This window comes from Sturnus vulgaris, chromosome 2 (assembly GCF_052056855.1).
Source record: "Sturnus vulgaris isolate bStuVul1 chromosome 2, bStuVul1.hap1, whole genome shotgun sequence".
Classification (NCBI taxonomy): Eukaryota; Metazoa; Chordata; class Aves; order Passeriformes; family Sturnidae; genus Sturnus; species Sturnus vulgaris.
This window is the reverse complement of record NC_142244.1, coordinates 73,716,533-73,735,016: the sequence shown is the minus strand read 5'-3', so window position 1 is coordinate 73,735,016 and position 18,484 is coordinate 73,716,533. Positions and strand designations below refer to the sequence as shown.

The following is an 18,484-nucleotide window of genomic DNA, read 5'->3' as shown; positions in this document are numbered from 1 at the left end:
CAGTTGCCAGGGATATTCTGTGAGAGTTGAATTCTGTTGAATGCTGCAGAGCCTCTATGCCAAGAGATGCTTTTTTTTTTTTTCTTCCTTACCTTTCCCAGTGCTGTCTGTCGAACTGCCTAGCATCAAATTTCAGATGCATGACACACAGTAAAAACAAGATTTCAGCCCACAGCTATACAATAAAAATGAGAGAGAGATTGAAGAGCTTGATTTAATTTGCTGCCTGTTTAATACAAAGTAATGTACAGTGTTTGCATCACCAGAGGACATACCAACACAGTGTGTTAATAAAATAACATAAGTGGAAAGTTAGGAGAAATACATCCTAAATTTAAAAGAGAGCAATAATTATGTTTCAAACAAGCAGATTCAGAAGTCTCTGAAAGGAAATCAGTTCTAAATACCTTGTCAGATTCTCCTGTAACCTGGTATCTCTGACACCTAGACTTCCAGGTCCACAGTTCATGTTCAGCAAACAGAGATTACTCTCTGGAAATCAATGATTTCTACTTATGCTAAGTAAGTGGGGCTTCATGAAAGTAAAGTAGCCAAACAGGAGCTCTCAAGCAGGCAAATGCTTTTTCTATTTTCAAGATTTCACAAGAAGGGCTTTACTGCATTAAGTCATGCCACTAGAACACTGCACTAGGGACAAAGCTGTTCAGCTTCAAAACAAACCCTGCCTTGGTGGTAGTGTCCAAAACCTGCTGCATCATTTTGCTGAAAAAAGTAATGGGTCTCCTTTGGCAGGTGTACAATGAATATTGTACACAACTTGGGAGGGAGGAAGGAGGAAGACTAAAGCGTAAGAAAGAAAAAAAGTGTTTTATTCCGTATTTAAAAAAACATGCACACACACACATATATAGATATGTGCCCAGATGTATGTGTATACATATATGTGGGTGTGTATATACACATGAATGTGTTTGTGAACAAGCTGATCTACATAAATGTACATGCAATACTCGTAGCCATGAGAAGTATATATGTAAAAACCCACACACATGCAAACCCATCTATGCTAGTGGATGCATACCATCTCTGTAATGTCTGTCTGCACACCCGATCATCTAAATAGAAAGAAGAAAAGACATCTGCAAACATCAAAACAGATTGTTTAAGTTGGTTATTTGGATATTTCAAGACTATCATGCTACAAACAAGCACTCTGTTCGAAGAAGCAGGGCATATTAATATCTATATTCTTCTCCTTCTTCTAGCTAGCAAGAAAAAGTTTACTTGGAAAACAAGCTGTGTTTCTTTTAAATCAAGTTACTCAAGATATTGTCCTATAATCAAGACATTACCTGTTATATTTTTCTAGCACTATCTCTACGATTTTTTTATTCTTTGATTACCTTTTTTATTTCTATTCAGTTGGCCCCATTGCTTTGATACACCTAGTTTTAGGGTCATAAAATTTACCTTTAGCAATTTTGCAAAAGCACCATGCTCACGAATAGTGGTTTTGAGGTACTAATTAGAATTACAATAAATAGTAATTGTTGCTCAATGCAATATGATGATAATTATGAATATATTAATATGATAAAATTATGAATTATAATTATGAATAATTATTTCTCCATTCATTCAGATGTACAAACTTTGTCTGGATTATCTAGTTTCAGGGCAATTTTGCCACTATTTTAACGTTTTGTATTTAATTTAATGTTACTGAGCAACACCAAAGGAACTTCTGGAACCAGGCTGGAAAAAATGTAGTGAATTCAGCTTTTCAATAAATATCAAATGATACTTATTGGCACATTTTATCTTAATTTTCTTAGGGCTCCTCCTCCCCCAGATTTTGCACAATTTATGGGAGTCAGACTGAATGAATGAATTAACAGATAGTTCTGGACGTTGAGGCAACAAAATGTAAGGCCATATAGAGACCAAAATTTTAAATATATTTTGAAAAGATGACTTTACGTAAGGGTACATCTTGCATAGGTTTGCAACCCCGATTATTTTCACTTCGCAAGGAAAAAAGAGATTTCCAAAACAATCTAATTTATTAAAATACTGATTTGTGGAGAAAGGGGTAGGTGAAGAATATCTAATTTTAAGCACAGGTTTTAAAACTAAGACTAGCAAATTTTCCAAATGTACAAAGCAACTGTAGAGCTGGCAACACAAGAAGCTATTTTGTCTCCTAATTATCTGGTTTAACCATCATAATTTTGCAAATACCTGTGTATCAACTGACATAAAATTTTAGTTGCACATATTCAGCAGCATAAGTAGTTGGATAAGTGTTTAGATGTAATGGTATTGACAGCTAAATGACTGCTGGAATATTTGATAATTCTGTTGTTGCTGTTGAAAATTTGTTGAAGTATGAGGAGTAACATACCTTTTCATGTGTTTCATTTGCCCTACATATGTATTGAAAAGTTTTATTTTCAAATTGTAATGTAAGTATTTGTGAGGAGGCGACTAGGATAGTCTGTGGTTTTACCTGACATACACATTTTATTCTTCTTGCTCAGTCTTCCAAGAAGACATTGCTTTACTTTGCAAGATTTTCCTTTTTTAATACACTGGCATCCAGCTGTAAGTGTTAATTCACTCTTGCAGTAAAGCATATGGACTATTATTGTCATGGACAAGATTATACAAATTCCACTGGTAACTCTAAATATTCTTTAAGGTATACAGTGTATGTAGCTTTCAAGTTCACAGCCATGTCTTCAAGAAAACCATATTTCAAAATATTTTTCTTATTTTTCCAAATTAGTTTTCATGTTTTTACCTGAAGCACTTTTAGGAGGAATATTGAGGTCTCCCGGTATTTATTTTCTCCTTTATTTTACCTACATCCCAAATCTCACTTTGAATACATTCAATTGCAAGGCACTTGGAAGTGCTTTCACCTTTCCATGTGTATAATAAACTTTTCTTTCTCTTTTACCTCTGGACTAAACTCAGTCAACCATAAGCCTCAGTCAACCATAAGCTTGGCAAAATGAAGCGTGAAAAGTTCACCAACTTTTTTGTTTATTGATCATAGAATTATCACAACTTATGGGGAATAAAACCCAACCTGATCAATACATCTTCTTAGAACCTTAATTCCACTAAGACTGTTCATCTTAGTTTAAAAACTTCTGTCTTTGAAATTTGTCTATAGCATATATCATGACCTGTATTATTAAAGGCCTTTTCTCTGAGTGTAGTTAACTCTAACAATTACTCCTTTGCTATGTGTCAAATCTATCACGTTTTCTCTAACTGCTTGTTGATGGTGACGAGCCATGAAATTTTGGATCTAAACAGAGCTGGTATTCTGTCTGTGCTTAAAGAAACCAATTTCATCATCATTATTTGCCTTTAATAAAATACTTGCACTCAACATAATTATGTTCCCCTCTTGATTCTTCTTCATTATTTGTGTCCTCAAAATATTTTTGTTTACACTGCTCACTTGAGCTATTCCACATGCAAATATTCCCATTTAAACCAATGATAGACATATCATTACATATATTTCAATCATTAGCAAGTATAAACTTTGAGGTCTTTTTCCTCTAAAAACATATGCACTGTATAACTTGTAATTTACATAATTCCTTGCTGGTTTGAGTTATTTTTGAGGGAGACATTTCCATCCTTCTTTTGAAGAAAACTGTCATTATAAATACATCAACAGACTTGAAAGTTGCCTCAGTAGTGATTTTCAGTTTTTCTTCACACATTTTTAAGAGAAAGGTCTTGATTTTCTTCTGGAAAACACATAGTCTCTGAATAGTACTACTTTTCCAAAAAGTTTCCTCTGACTTTCCATACATTATGATGATGTTGTTACACTTTGTTTCTTTTTTTTTTTCCTTTTATTTCTTGTCCTTGTTTTACCTCATTAGCAGACTAGAGTAGATGTTCATATTTTCAACGGTGTTCTTCAATCTCACTTCCCTGTTTTTCCTTAAAACAGCACAGTTATATTTACTGTTTGAGTGAAGACATCCATTGAAACACAACAGTATGTCCCTTGATTAAGCTGGAATTAATACTCTTTCTATTGCAGTTTTTTGTACATTTAATTCACTTTTTTTCTGTAATTTTATCTCCATTCTCTACTGATTCTTCACATTCCATTCTCCTGCTAACTACTGGGCTGCTTCCAAGTAGCCTTGCTTTCCTAAGTGATATATAAGAAGTGTCTTAGTCTTCTTGTTTACCTCTCTTCAGCTCTTTGTTATCACTTGACACTGAATGGAAAACCATTCCAAACTTTCCAAGCTGCATCAGTGGTTAGAGAGCTACACTCTTCAAATTCTTTGAATTTTAAAATTAACCATTGTCGTGGAGACTTGACCGGTAGGATTTTTTCTGAGGGGAGTGAAACGGAATTTTAAAAGAAGGAAGGGATTAAACCTGTGTGAATATATCTAAAAAACATTAAAATCATATCTCAGAAGAATTAATTTTCCAATGTTTCTTACTGTTACACGGTGATCTAACTGCATTTTACCCCTCTGACAGATCTGAGAACAGATCAAATTTTAATTTACTACCTCTACTGTGTTCTTACCTGGAGTGGGATTCACTTCACCCAGATTCAGAAGAAATCTGAAGTTGAAATAATTCTATTCTACAAAAAATTAGCACCGAATTTCAGAAGAAAAGGGTCACCTGTTATTGGTTTCCCATCACTATAATGAAATTCAGCTTTAGAGTTTTTCTTCCTTTTTTTTTCCATCTTTGGATGATGAAGTTTGACTTAAAGATGGAGGAAAATAATTAAAAAATTTCAAACCTTTTAGATTAAATCCACAAGATCTATACTAAGAGTCAATGGCTCAATTGTACTATATGCCTCTATAAAACATATGTCTATATGTAACATCTAGGCTGAGAAATCAGTGGGTTGAGAGTACTGAAATCTCATCAAAGCATATCAACAACATTATTAGCATCATTTGAACTAGATCCAGACTTGAGATTCCTGATGTCTTAACGGAAGCCACAAAACTCATGCTGCTGTTTCTGCCTTGTACCAATCCAAAGTACCTGGCTGCTGCCTCTCTTGGTTAACTCTGTCTGAGCTGTATGAAAACTGTTCTAGCTCAATGTAAAGAATGGGTGGCCATGGGGTACCAGAACACCATCAGCTGGCAGGACTTCTCTTTGCTCTGTGGTAGGCAGAGCTTGAACAGCATTTGGCTCCTGAAGCTTTATTTTTTGCCTGAACAACAAGTTTCTGCCTTCTCCATGAAAAAACAGTGAGGCAAAAGGAAACAGTCTCTAAGTTCATACTGCACAGTGGACGCAGGTGGTTAACTGAGACAGAACATTTGAGCAGATATACCATGACAAACTCCAGTAACCCCAGTTGCTGTAGACCTCCATTCTGCATTTAGAGCTGCTCACTGCTGTCAAGACTGGAGCTTTTCTCATTATGTTGACAGACAAAACTTTGTGCATTTGAGAACTTGAAACCTAAGTACGTAAATATTCACTTTCAGATTTTAGATATATATTTCAGCACCTATAAATGTGAATTATATAGGGCATGGAGAACTATATTTTCTTTTGGCTCTGATTCATAATGGAATTGATTTAGAGGGGAAGAAAAGAATCACTCCGTCTCAGACAGTTCTAACACAGTAGAAATAAAATATAGATGACTGTACAAAACTTCCTTATTCAAATGGTTGAAAGAACTTAATTTTCCTGGCAAAAGTCCTGTTCTCAATTACATAAATGGAACCCAAATCAATTTTAATAAGTTGAAATTTAAAGACCTGATCCATCTCTGAAATAAATGATAGTTATGTCACTAGCTCAAAATCTTCATTTTAGCAACCAAAGCAAGTGTTGGGAAGAAGCTTTACGAAGTACTTGTTCATTTAAAGTTTTACTTTGCTGCCATCTCTTATGGTGTCTGATCAGGGATTCTGGAACCTTATGGATTTTCTTTGTACAGAAGTACCTAGAGTATGAAAGATATTGCATAATATATATTTCTTTTACAAGAAAAATATATATTTTTTTTCACATGTTCATGGAGCACAGTGAGGCTGGCCTATGCATTTAAGCATGAAGATCTCAACTTTTTTTTTTTCTAACAAGTAAAATAATGCTCTTTGAAAAGAAAATCTAAGTCTCCATTAATATTTATAGTTCGTTTGATATTTAACAGGAAACTAAGAGGTTATAAATTAAATTACTATTTTGTTAAAAAATTCTGTGCCTTCCTGCAACATTCAACTATATATCCAAAACAATTGGAACTTGCTTTTAAAGAAAAGGTTATTATATCTTGCTGGTTTATAAGTTTCTGTATGTGTATATGTATGTGTAGAAAACTACAGGAATGGTTTACTAACTTCACTCACTGTGACACACTTGTATCTAAGGAATCTTAATTTCCCGAGAATGAAAGTCAGGAATATGAGCATAAATGTCTTTGGATTCCTAGTAGTTATAAAAACAAGAATGGCTTGTGCTGAGACAATTCATAGTAATATTTTATGTTCGCAAAACACAGTTCAAAGTGCATATTCCATGAGAGGGGCTTTGCCACAATGAAAAATATGTGTGCATTCTTTGTGAATCTGGAAAGGAATTTAGAATTAAAGGATCTTAAATCAGATATCTGAACACACCACACCTTGCCAATTCATCAGGTCAGTCATGTTTATCCATCCTCCAGTTCCTTGAACTGCTCCCTTGCTAGGTGAAAAATGAAAAGTTTACAGTGCCTGCAAGTGAACAAACTCTTCCACACAGTCTGCAAATAAATTATTGAGTTCATCAATGGCACAAAGTAGACTTTATATGTAGTCATTATTTATTTGAAGTCTAGGCCCTGCTGAAAAAATTTCTCCTGGTGTGATGGTCCAAAAGGACCCCAGTCTTCCTATAAATAGGCAATATAGAAATGAGAATTCAACTGGAACTCCAGGGTTTTGAAATATTTCTAAGGCCACATATTTAGATATCTAATATCGAATGTAGGATTTTAATTTCAAGCAGTTGTAATTCATTTCTTATGGCACAGTGACCTTCAGAACAATGGAGCACCACAGGTACTCTTTTGCTTGAAATGTATAAAGTACTGTAATTTATTTAAAAGTACTGTAATTTCATGTAATTTCAGACTTCTAGTTCTCTCAACATGTTTATCAATCTCTTGTTCCTTAATTAACCATTAAGATGCAAATAAGTATTTAGGAGTTGTCTGACAAGCTATTCAGCTGTCATTAATACATTTCTGTCTTTATTTTTTATTAATGTATTCCTGGAGTATCTTTTACTTCTGAGTTTGTCCCCAAATGAAGCTAAGCTATTCCCATACATCTGCTTCTGGGATGTCTTAGGAAGCCGAGTAGAAGACCTTATTTTTTTGAGTATCTTTGTGATTGTTATCATCTATTTACAATAAGGAAGGCAGCTTTTGCAAGTTTCCAAGTGGATACACTCTCACATTTTTCCTGACTGTGGAAATGAATGCACAAAAAGCACTGTAGTCTTACAATAAGTGTGCATTTTCTACATAACTGTCACCAGTTTAATCTGAGATATGGAATTACTTAGACTGTATCCTTTAACATTTCCAGATCATTATGATGTTATTCTGAAGACAAATGAGATAACCAAATTTTCCTATGGTATATTTTGGTCATTTGTCTTTATAAACACAGGAGTGTGGGAAAGCAATTCATAAATGCCCACAGCCACTTTCCTAGAATCAGCATCTTCTCAATTCAGATTTTGAGGTCATAATATAAAATTAAAGAACATAAAATAAATAGCATTTATGGAAAATGAACCTGTTTGTTCCTCTAAGTTAGAAATCGAAAGATCAAAACAGTACCTCAAGTAGTGAGGTACTGTTCTATGTACTGTTTTATGTTTTAGTAGATAAAAAATGCATTACAGAACGTGTTTATTCTGAACAGTTCAAATTCAACAAAGACACCCCAGGTACTACTTTTGTTATATATTTCTAACTTCTAAATTCTATACAGCTACACACAATTTCAATTTACTCCTTTACAAAAGCTATATTCACCTGCAGAAAAGGTTTACTTTTTAATGCAGAAATACCTTACACTGAGAAGAAGACAGCTTCTACATCTTGAATTTCAGCTATGATGTAGCTCATTACATTAGGACAAAGAACTCAGGAAATATATTACTAAAGTGTAGTCATCCATGGCTACAGTTTTGATAGTGCCTACTCTGTAGAAGATCCATCATTCAGGAAAGGTCTAAAGGGACAAATTTTAATAAAATTAAATTCTTAAAATAGAGGCACACTCTTCTGCATCCTAATTTTGGATGCAGAAATGCAAACGAACATTGAACTGAGTACTCTTGAGCAATCAGTACTTTTAGTCATGCCTTATGGATGAAACAAGCAGGCTTAAGAAAAACATATTTAATGCTTTAAGGCTCATGGAGATGATTCAGTATAGCATTTAAAGCTGTTCACTTAATTTGAAAGATTATGAGACAAAATACATTGGGGTGTGCTTCAATAGAAAGGAGTTCATTTGAAAATATTAATTGAAATTTAGGGTTGATTTATAGTAAATGATAAGAGTACATAGAAAGGTAAGCATCCTAAAACATCCTAAGCTCAGGTTAATACAGAAGGCTACTTCATCAGAAAGGTACTTTTCTAGAGAAATGAGAAATTATGAAAATTACTGACAGAACTAGCATATTAATATATTTTTGCAATGTCAAGTAATTTTTTTCAGCTTAAAACCTGCTTTTTATGACATAAAAGAAAGACTAACTTTTCATTTGCAATGGCAAAATAACATTTAAAAATATATGTATAAAGATATCTTATTCAGCCTTGGAATGCACCACTTTTTAGCAAAGTGTTAGAGAACAGATTCTGATTAGATGTACTTGTTGTCCCATTCAAACACTTAATGAATGATGGTTTACAATATTATGCCGTAGAGAGCTTCATTTGGTAGAGTAGTCCTGAATATACACAGCCAAACCATTTCACTTAATACAGGTTGTTTTTATACAGATTGAATTCTGTATTTTTTTATACTGCAGAAAACATATGATTCTTGTTATACCCTCTTCTTTTGTGCAGCTGAAAAGATGCAATATTAGACACTGAGCAGAAATCCTTATCTCAAAGTCATTAAATGGAAGTCTAGGCGTTGCAGAATCTTGTCTGTTTATGTGTGATACTCTTGGGTCTCAAATGTTATTCTGGAGGAAGGAAGAGAGGAAGGCAACAAATTAAAAAGCTCTTGCAGTTAACCTTAAATCAGGTCCTCAAGCCACTGAAGTCTATTATGATAGCTTAGACAAATGAAAGGTGTAGATAAATGTTAGTACGGAAAGAGTGAATAAAAGGCTTTTCTCACTAATTAAAATGAACGTTTTCTCTTCTTTCTTTCTCTTTCTCTGATACACATTCATATTTATATATAATGGCACATTCTATCCTTTGTGAAAAGCATAAAATATATGCAATATATTAGCAACAGTTATGCTATTATTATGGAGTGGAGTTCGAAATAAATTTATTTAAATATTTGAGATAATTCTTTTACATTATACATAAAACTGCTCTCATAAATCTTGTCAGCAGAAGCTAACACAGATGGCCAATCTGTTCATCAGGTAATACATGTTTCTGCATTTTGCTGTGGCTCTGCATGCACATCTCCAAAATCTGTCAAAATATCCAGTTTTGGAGATACATCATGGTAAACTTGTATTCCTCTTTTCTTCACTTTTTTCCCCCCACATTTTTCCTGATTTAACTTTGGTTTCTTTTCTTGGGAAGAAATGTCACTGTACTATATCACGATCTGTGATTTCCAAATTAGAATGACTGGTCTCATCTGGGAGGTTTGTTACACACACGCAGAAAATGTGTCTTTTCATAATCTCTCACAAAACATGTTTAGCAGAAATTCTCTGAGGAAAACAAAAATGTTTTTAACCCAATCAGATTACTTTTTTAACTGATCAGATTAATTGCAAGGACGGTGTTTGACTCATGTGGCTCATGTTAACTCCTTTTAGAGGTTCCATACATGTGTACTACTTTTACAGGTTACTGTTACTAAAGATGAAGGAGATAAAAGGTAAAGTTGGATGATATAGGAAATGGTTAAATATCTATTGCAAAACAAAATGAAGGCAAAAAAGAGTCATCAGACTGAAACTGTCAGACTGGTTTTTAGTATTTTTGCAGTGCTTTTTAAGCAGTGTATGACATCATTAGAATGATGGAAACAGGTAATGTAGAAAAATGCCTGTGTGCTTAAAAAAATTAGAATTTTAATGGAAATGAATGATAAAAAAAAGCAGGAGGACTGGATGACAAGCTTTTATGAGAATGATATTGAGGTTGAAGGAAAAGACACTAAAAATATCTTTGCTGACACAGCATGGCTGTTTTAGAGAAAAGCTGAGGGTATTGAAAAGAAATCAGGTAATTTCTGGATAGTGCTAGAGAGCTGCAGGCTGCAGGCAAATAAATTGGCAAATGTTTTTACAGCTATGCAAAGGTAGGAAGAAGGTTAGAATTTTAATATGAAAGGGTACTTGCTGGAATAGTTCCACAAAAAAACAACCAACCAAAAAAAGAAAGGAAAAAAAAACACAAAAAAAACCCCAAAAAACCCAAAAACCCAAAACCTGAAGTGACAGATTTACATGACTCTTGAAGAGAAGCCTACTGTTTCAGTACTAAAGTATTTTCTTTCTTCAAATTAGGGTTTTTCCTTGAGAAATACACAAAAAATTGAGCAACATCATTCAGGTGACAAAACACAAGGGTATTGGACATATACTGTACAATTCACTCACTTGATTGTATATTCTATATACAACCAGAACTTTCAGCACTATTAACAGACTGGCCTCATGTCTTGCTCCCTTGTAGACAGCGTCTGGATCTATCAAAAAATGCTAATTACCTTTTTTTTATATCTTCTCTCTTTTTTGTTGATCTGAACTATGGAGCAGTGTACATCTGTGTCATGGTCTAGAGAAGTGGGCTGCATGGTGGGTGGGGAGCTGGCTGACACCCAGAGGGTGGTAGTAAATAGCTGATTTTCAAAGTGGCAGCCTGTCACATGTGGGGTCCCCCAGGGAACCATATGGAGCCCCATGCTGTCTAATGTCTTTATAAATGATCTGGATGGTAGGATCAAATGTACTCTGATGGGGAAGGGGACACTTCAGGAGGGTGTGGCACCCTACAGGAGGATCTGGATAGGCTAGAAGAGAGGATTAGCAAGAACCTGATGGAGTTTAACAAGGACAAGTATAAAATCTTGTGTCTGGGAGGACATAGTCCAGGAGTGCATCTCAGGCTGGCATCTACATATTTGTAGAACAGTTCTGTAGAAAGGGACCTGGGGATCCTGGTGAACTACAAGTTCAATATGAGAGGTGTGCTGCAAAGAAAGCAAGCAGGATTTTGGGGTGCATCAGCAAGAGCATCATCAGTTGAGATAAAAAAGCTACTGTGTGTTTGTCAGGCCATACATGGAAATACGGTGCTGGGTTTTGATCCCTGCTAAGCAAATAAGATGTGGACAGGCTGGAGAGGGTCCAGAGAAGGGCCAAAAAGATGATCCAAGGGTTGGGATGCTGCCATGCTGCCAGCTGAGAGCTGGGTTTGTTCAGCCTTGAGAAAAGAAAGCTTAGGGGAGACCTTATAATCTTCCAGTTTTTATAAGTGTGCCTACAAAGAAGATGGAGACTCCCGTTTTACAAGGAGTCACATGGAAATGATGAGGGGTAATGGGCACAAGTTACTCCTGGGGAGATTCTGATTAGACACAGGAAGAAAGTTTTCCACAATGAGAACAATCAGCCAATGAAACAATCTCCTCAGGAAAGTGGGCAGCGTTGGACATGTCTAAATTCCTCTAAGTAGGACACTTTCAAAATCCAGCTGGCCAGTGTGCTGGGCCTTAATGAACATTTGATTGGCCATGCAGAGATGATTGGAAGTTTATTTACTTCAAACTTGTGAAAGGGCTTTTGCAGTGATGAGAAAGAGAGACTGGAAAACTGAAGTAATGGATCACACAGCCAACCATATATGTACTCAGTAGTCTGTGTTATATCAGAGTCTCTTATTCTCAAAATCATTCCTAAGTGTTTGAGAGGAAATTGAATCAAATATCACTTTTTTTCCCCTTCCCTTCCTCCTTACCTCTCTTCATTGCTTCCTTCTACCCTGAAAAATAATAATCTATTGGAGCCTCAGCAAATGTGGGCTACTGAAATTATAAAATAAAAGGGATCAAGGAGACATACTCTGGCCAAGAAATGTCTGAAATATTTTATAAAAGCACAATTGATACTTGGGAAGTTTATTAATTTCTTGTGTTATGGAATTTATTTTCTTTTATTCCATGCATGCATGTGTTACATGTGCCCATGTGCGCATTCACTTTTAATGAGCAATTATGTATATTTTCCTTTACCAAGAAAGATCTAGATTATATTTTTTTCCCCTATTTCTGTCAGAGATTGAGGGTTTTTTTCAGATGCTAAGTCTTCTTTCAAACAAATAAATTTTCAGATTCACTCATTTACTTTGACAACTTTTCTAATTTTGAAAGGTACAAAGTAATATGTTATAGTTTTACGAAACATGAGCTTATATACAATAATGAATATAATGAGAGGAAGAATGAGACTCAGGAAAATAACACAAATAAGGACTCAGAACTTTTGAAAAACTAAGAACACAAATCATTTAGGCCAGTGTATAAGAAATAATAAAACATATTGTTCACATTACATAAAACAGGCATGCACCTTACAATTCCCATCCCCAAACTGAGGAATTATGACGAAAACATATTGAAACCAGTTTGTAGCTGCAGCTGAAAATAGAAATGAGATCTTAGGATGAAAAAGCAAAGGTATGCAACACAAATGAAATGAATTATTACTTCTATGCAGGGGTTGATTATGTTTAACACTTATTTGGAATAATATGTTTAGTTTTTTCCATTCAGCTTTCCACAAGGATATTATTGTTCCGAAAAAAAAAAAAAAAGATAAAGTGAAAATAATATAGTTCAGCAGTCCATACAAGAGTAAAAACTGTGGATTTATTATCTTTAAGTGACCTAAATCGCAGCATGTAGAGTAATGAAGCTTTAATATAGTGAAATATCAAACAATTCAGACTGAGGAAATAGCAAAAATAAATAGAACAGTTAAGAAGAGGAATCAGGAGAGAATACTTTACTTAGTTAGAGAAAAATATCAACTGAGACACCAGGTAGATCAGTGAGGCAAAAAATAATAAAAGGAGGGAAGAAACAGTCAGAGATTTGTATTTTCTGATGTAATATATTAAAGAACACAGAGAAAAAGATGGAATGTGAGATTTAGATAAACCTAAAGGAAATATTTCTTTTGACCTTTTATGCATATTCTGTGTTTACTGCTTTACATAGAGTACCTAGATTAACTTCATTGTCTGCTTTTAAAATACGATTAGTCAAAAACTATTTTATGAGAACCTCTTGACCAAAAGAACAACAAATTCACAATTACAGGCTCATTGGCTGCCATGTGTAAGTTTGACTTAGAATATATTTTTACTATTGAAAGTGGGAAGTTTGACTGTAATGGTACCAGGGGAGGGGAGAATTGCAGGAAAATTAGGTCAATTCAGTATTATTTTAAACCACATGGGAATTAGAGCAGCCACAGTAACAGTATGCATCCGAGCAAGTAAGGACTTTTAAAGTATAGGCATTTAAAGTTAGATAAGATGAATTCTACTGCAGTGACTTAGACAATTTTTTTCTCAGACTGAATTTTTTCTTGGATCTAGATGTCTGGATCATGTTTGGGTTGCACTCTGGGACCTTATGTCCTTCCTAATTTGGACTAAATGTTATTTTCTAAGATCACCAGAAGTAATCCCATGACACTTTCAGTAGCATTCTGCCATTTCAAGAGAAGGAAATTTGGGGAAAAATCAAAATTATGTTGCAAACAGAAATGTCTGTTAAAACAAAGGATCTGGAAAGCATTAAGGATGCTGGAGCATTAACATAAAGCAAGGAAAGAATTTATTATGTTTGTGAAAACCAAGGCCATTGCCATAGAAAAAAAAATCCAAATAATTTTTCAGTTGATTTAAAAAAAAAAAAAGATAAATACAGTAGCTGCAGTGAATTTTTATCAGAGATCAAACACAAATAAAGGAGAAAATGAGATTACCTGGCATTTGCAACTGCTTACAAAAACTCCAGGGAAAGCTGTGTGCAGTAACTAGTGCCATTTAATTAATATCTGTGCTGCTAATTCCTTCTTCTGAATGATGGAATTTATTTCCAACACTGAACTCCGGAAGAAGAATTCTCTGCTCTTTTCTTGGACTCAAAATCTTCAGATGTAATGAAAGAAAAATGAAGGATCTCTTTTCCTCAGGCTCTGAGAATGGCAGCATTAGAACAGTAAGTATAGTTTGTCCTGAGGCAGACCTTGTACCTTATTACATGAAGCTAAGTATTCACTTTTTACAGTAAAATGACAGCAATTGCCTTCTTACTTCTGAGTCTGAGCTTTGGATTTCATTAAGACAAATTGAAGTGTGGTGTACAAATTAAACAGACGCTTGCGTATGTATGTGAATTTTTGTTGATCAGATCCCACACAGCCTCTTATATCAGGGCAGATTCCTTTTTTATTCTGTGCAGTAGAACTAATTTCTTCTTCTAGGGTCTAATTCAAATGGAATGCTTTAATTGGCTCTTAGCTTGGTGCATATTTCAGTAAACCGTGATTTTCCCCCTTACTCTAACATTGCTTTCTGCCTTTGAATTTCAATAGTATGTAATAGGCAGGATTACTTGTAGGACTTGTAAATTAAAGGTTTGAAACAGATATTTGAATATGCATGTTTTCTATTTATTGGCCAAACTAAATTATTTGCTAGTGATTTATTTGTTAACTTTCTGGTTATTTAATATAAGAGATTTTTAAAATGTGTGTATGTTAATAGATATATATTAAAATATTTTTGTGTGTGTATTTGACAAAAAACCATCCTTTTCTCAGGAAAAACAACCAAAAAAGTTATATACATATAATGCTTGTAGTCTAACTAACTGGCAAATGAGAACATGCATTGCAATTTACAGAATTTGGAGAATTCTGATGTCATCTGCACCTTTGTTCACAGCATGAAAGTGGCTTATTCTGCATAATGCTATGCTATCATGCTTTGTCTGCTGCCTCTAAGAAGAAAGCAGGCAAATATAGAATGAATTGTACCCAGTCTTCAAAAATAACTACTTCCAGGTAGAGAAGTTACTCTCTAGAACCAATGACACAGATTTTTCCACAGACCACTCAGTAGCTTCTGGTTAGACACTTAATTGGAATGGCCAAGTTTTTCAATAGGTCCTTGCACACTGAAGAATTCTGTAAATGTGACCACTAAATTTTGATTCTCTAGTTAGAGCTGCTCTTTTGAGAAAAGCTGCAGTGCTGAGGGGAAGAGAACAGAATGACTGAGGGAGAAGAAATCTTGTTCACTGGGATACTGAACTCATAAAAATCGTCTCTATATAGCACAAAAGTTTCAATAGGATTCAGAAGTAGACTAAATTGTCCTTCAAATAGGACATATTATTTCTGTTCATATTAGTCCTTTTGTGCTTTCTATCCTCTCAAATTGGGCCTTTACTATTCCACTGGGTTATAGATGTGAAAAATACTTAAATACTATTCCTTAAATGCTCAGATTATAGAGATGAAATTGAATCTGATGTTCTGACCAGATTATGTCAGTATGACATATCACTGCAATAAAACTAATTTGGCCAGGGAATGATTGGTATGTTGATTGTCATTGGAGTCAAGAGTCTGTTTTAACTGGAAAAAAAGATAATACGGCTAATTTTTAAGATGCTATGACACTCAGTAGAGCACCATTTATCAGTTCTGACCTTTAAATATGGACGTTTATAAGTATGTCAATGAGAGTACTATCCAGTAAGTAGACTACATCCTGAAAGCCAAATTCCAAAGGGCAGTAGATCTTGGGGCATCTTTTCAATTACTCATCTTGTATCCCTTTCCCTCCTTTATCAGAGTTTTAAAGAGATGTCAAACTCCTTCTGAATGACTCAACTACATCAACCATTTCACTCACTACTCATTTTAGATGATACACTACATAAGAAGTATACTTTAAAGAAAAAATAACAAAAAAGCAATAAAGTACCAAGTGTACTAAGTTCTTTTTATGAATATGGAAATTCGGTATTGCAGTGTAATGGACAAATTTGGCAGTATTCCATCAAAGAGTTCAAATTATTTGCAGTAACAGAACAAAAACAGACCACTGTCTATCTGATACAATTATATCTACTTCATTTTTTCTATGCTGCTATGGACTCTAGCACTGTTACCATCAGTGTTATCTGGTGCTTCAGGGAGTGAACCACACTACCTGTTCAAACCCACTTCAGGCAATGGGAACACAAAAAGTTTTTTGGTATCTCAAAAATGCTTCTACACACACATGCATACATAAAAAAATGTGATGGCACTTTTATTCCTACAGACAATCATTCCCTCTGGATAGAGACAAATACAAAACTTCTTGGAAGAGGCAATTTTATAATTTAACTTATAAATGTTTGAGTTGTGTTTTTTTAAGTTATGCTTTAGACAATCAGATTAGGTCCTGATTCACCTTTACTGAAACAAAAAAAATTTCTTCTTTCTCTGTAATTTTATTTAATCAATTTCTCTTTTTCTCTCTTTCAGGAAAAAATAGGATATTCAATCCTAGTCAATTCAATTAATTCTTACATTTTTCCTGATTTGGCTTCTGATGCTGTTTGCTGAACAATATTAAAGCAAGGAGACTGCACATTGTAATTTCAATTCTCTTCAGAGTTCAATTTTATTCAAAACTATATAGATGTTTCAATAGTTTGCTTTCTGATGGCTTGATGATCTTTGTTTTCACCTTCTTCCTTAAAAATTAATTCTCTTCATGTTAACTTAAGGCAAAGAAATATATATCCTATAGGTTCCTGTCTGTTTTCAGCAATTAGTTGAACTACATATGCTTCTGAATTGTGCAAAAATTGCAGTTGAGAACTTTTTTTAAAGTAGAAACTTAAGTTTTGCAGGTCAGGAATTTTTTATTTTGTTTATTTTTTTTTTATTATTATTTTGTATTTTTTGTTTGCTTATGAGGTCCTGAACTCACAGATCTTATAAAAGTTAAGAGAATATAAGTGCAGAAAAGAAAATTATTAAGATTCATAGCTTTTATTTTAAATTAACAGATACACATTATTTTTGTGATTATTTTGTTCTTCATTCTTTTTATGTGTCTGGCTTTTTGGGTGTTTTTTTGCTATTTTAGTTTTGTTCTTCTTTTTTTTTTTTTTTTCCCCACAGTGCAGAAAAAAAGATGTCATTATAAAATACTTATGTGAAAAGACCTCACACAGACAGAACCTTTTTTCACCAAATGACCTGTTATTCTGTGGTGCATGCTAACAACTAAGCAACACATCGTGACCCTCTTAGTACATGTTATTATGGATTCATTTTCCATCCTGTATCTGTATCATGAGAAAAACCCAAAAGCCCAGTCAGTGCATCCTGTCACATAAGCCTATCTTCTGCTTACCAAGGTCAGTGCAAAGGCAATTATAGTGGAACTTAGACAAAGTCTTATTTGTTATGCAAGCTTGCACTGTACCTCAATGTTTAAACCCAATTATTAGCAAATACCTTGTTACTCACTGAACTTCATTTGCAAATTTGTAAAGTAAAAATATAGAGTCTTTTATTTAGCTACCTGCATGTATAGGTTAATTCATTCTTCTTTGGGTCACCCAGCAGCAGGCCTCTGAAATCTGACTATGTCCTGTATATTTGTGGTACTGTAGCAAGTCTGCTACAGGCTCATGAATTTAATAAAAACTCATATTTTTTTTTAAATGGTTATTATCTGTAGATACCTACGGCTCCATATTCTTTGCAAGTGTACATATCCTGTAATGAATGACTGGGACAAATCGTCATTTTCAGTTATCCTTAGCATGGATCAAAACTTTAAAAAAAATATTTTATTAGCTCTCAGTGAACTCTATCAATAGATTTTTCTTAGGATAAAAATAAAGAGATTAATATGTTTTTTTAATCTCAAATATATAGTGGCTATTTAGCAGATGATGAGACTAAGATCATATGCTGAAGATTTTATGCTCCTGGTGCTATCAAGAGAAGTTAAATCAAAGACCACAGAATAAAGCTCTAGCTTCTATAATTTGGAAAAATATAATTTAATAACTTTAAAGGTTTAGTTGCTACTCATCCCAATCCTCTTAAACAGTACACTAGTCCTGGCCAAATTCCACCTTCAATTTTTTTCCTTTCACATTTCTGGATTATTTGGAATAAAAAGATAAAGAAGGAAAAAAAAAACCCTGACTGAGGTGTGCTGTTGGTCAGCTAGATA

General features: G+C 34.1%; 1 long non-coding RNA gene across 4 annotated transcripts in view; it reads left to right on the top strand.

Annotated features, from left to right (window-relative positions):
• LOC148224852 (uncharacterized) overlaps positions 1-18,484 on the top strand; it is a 75,056-nt gene that overhangs the window by 40,893 nt on the left and 15,679 nt on the right. The window contains exon 1 of one of the 4 annotated variants that reach the window (XR_015801551.1): positions 4,580-14,447. The exons of the other annotated variants lie outside the window; for them this stretch is intronic. This is a non-coding gene — a long non-coding RNA (uncharacterized LOC148224852). Of the gene's footprint in view, positions 1-4,579; positions 14,448-18,484 lie in introns of those variants that run through there. 4 annotated transcript variants of the gene reach the window in all.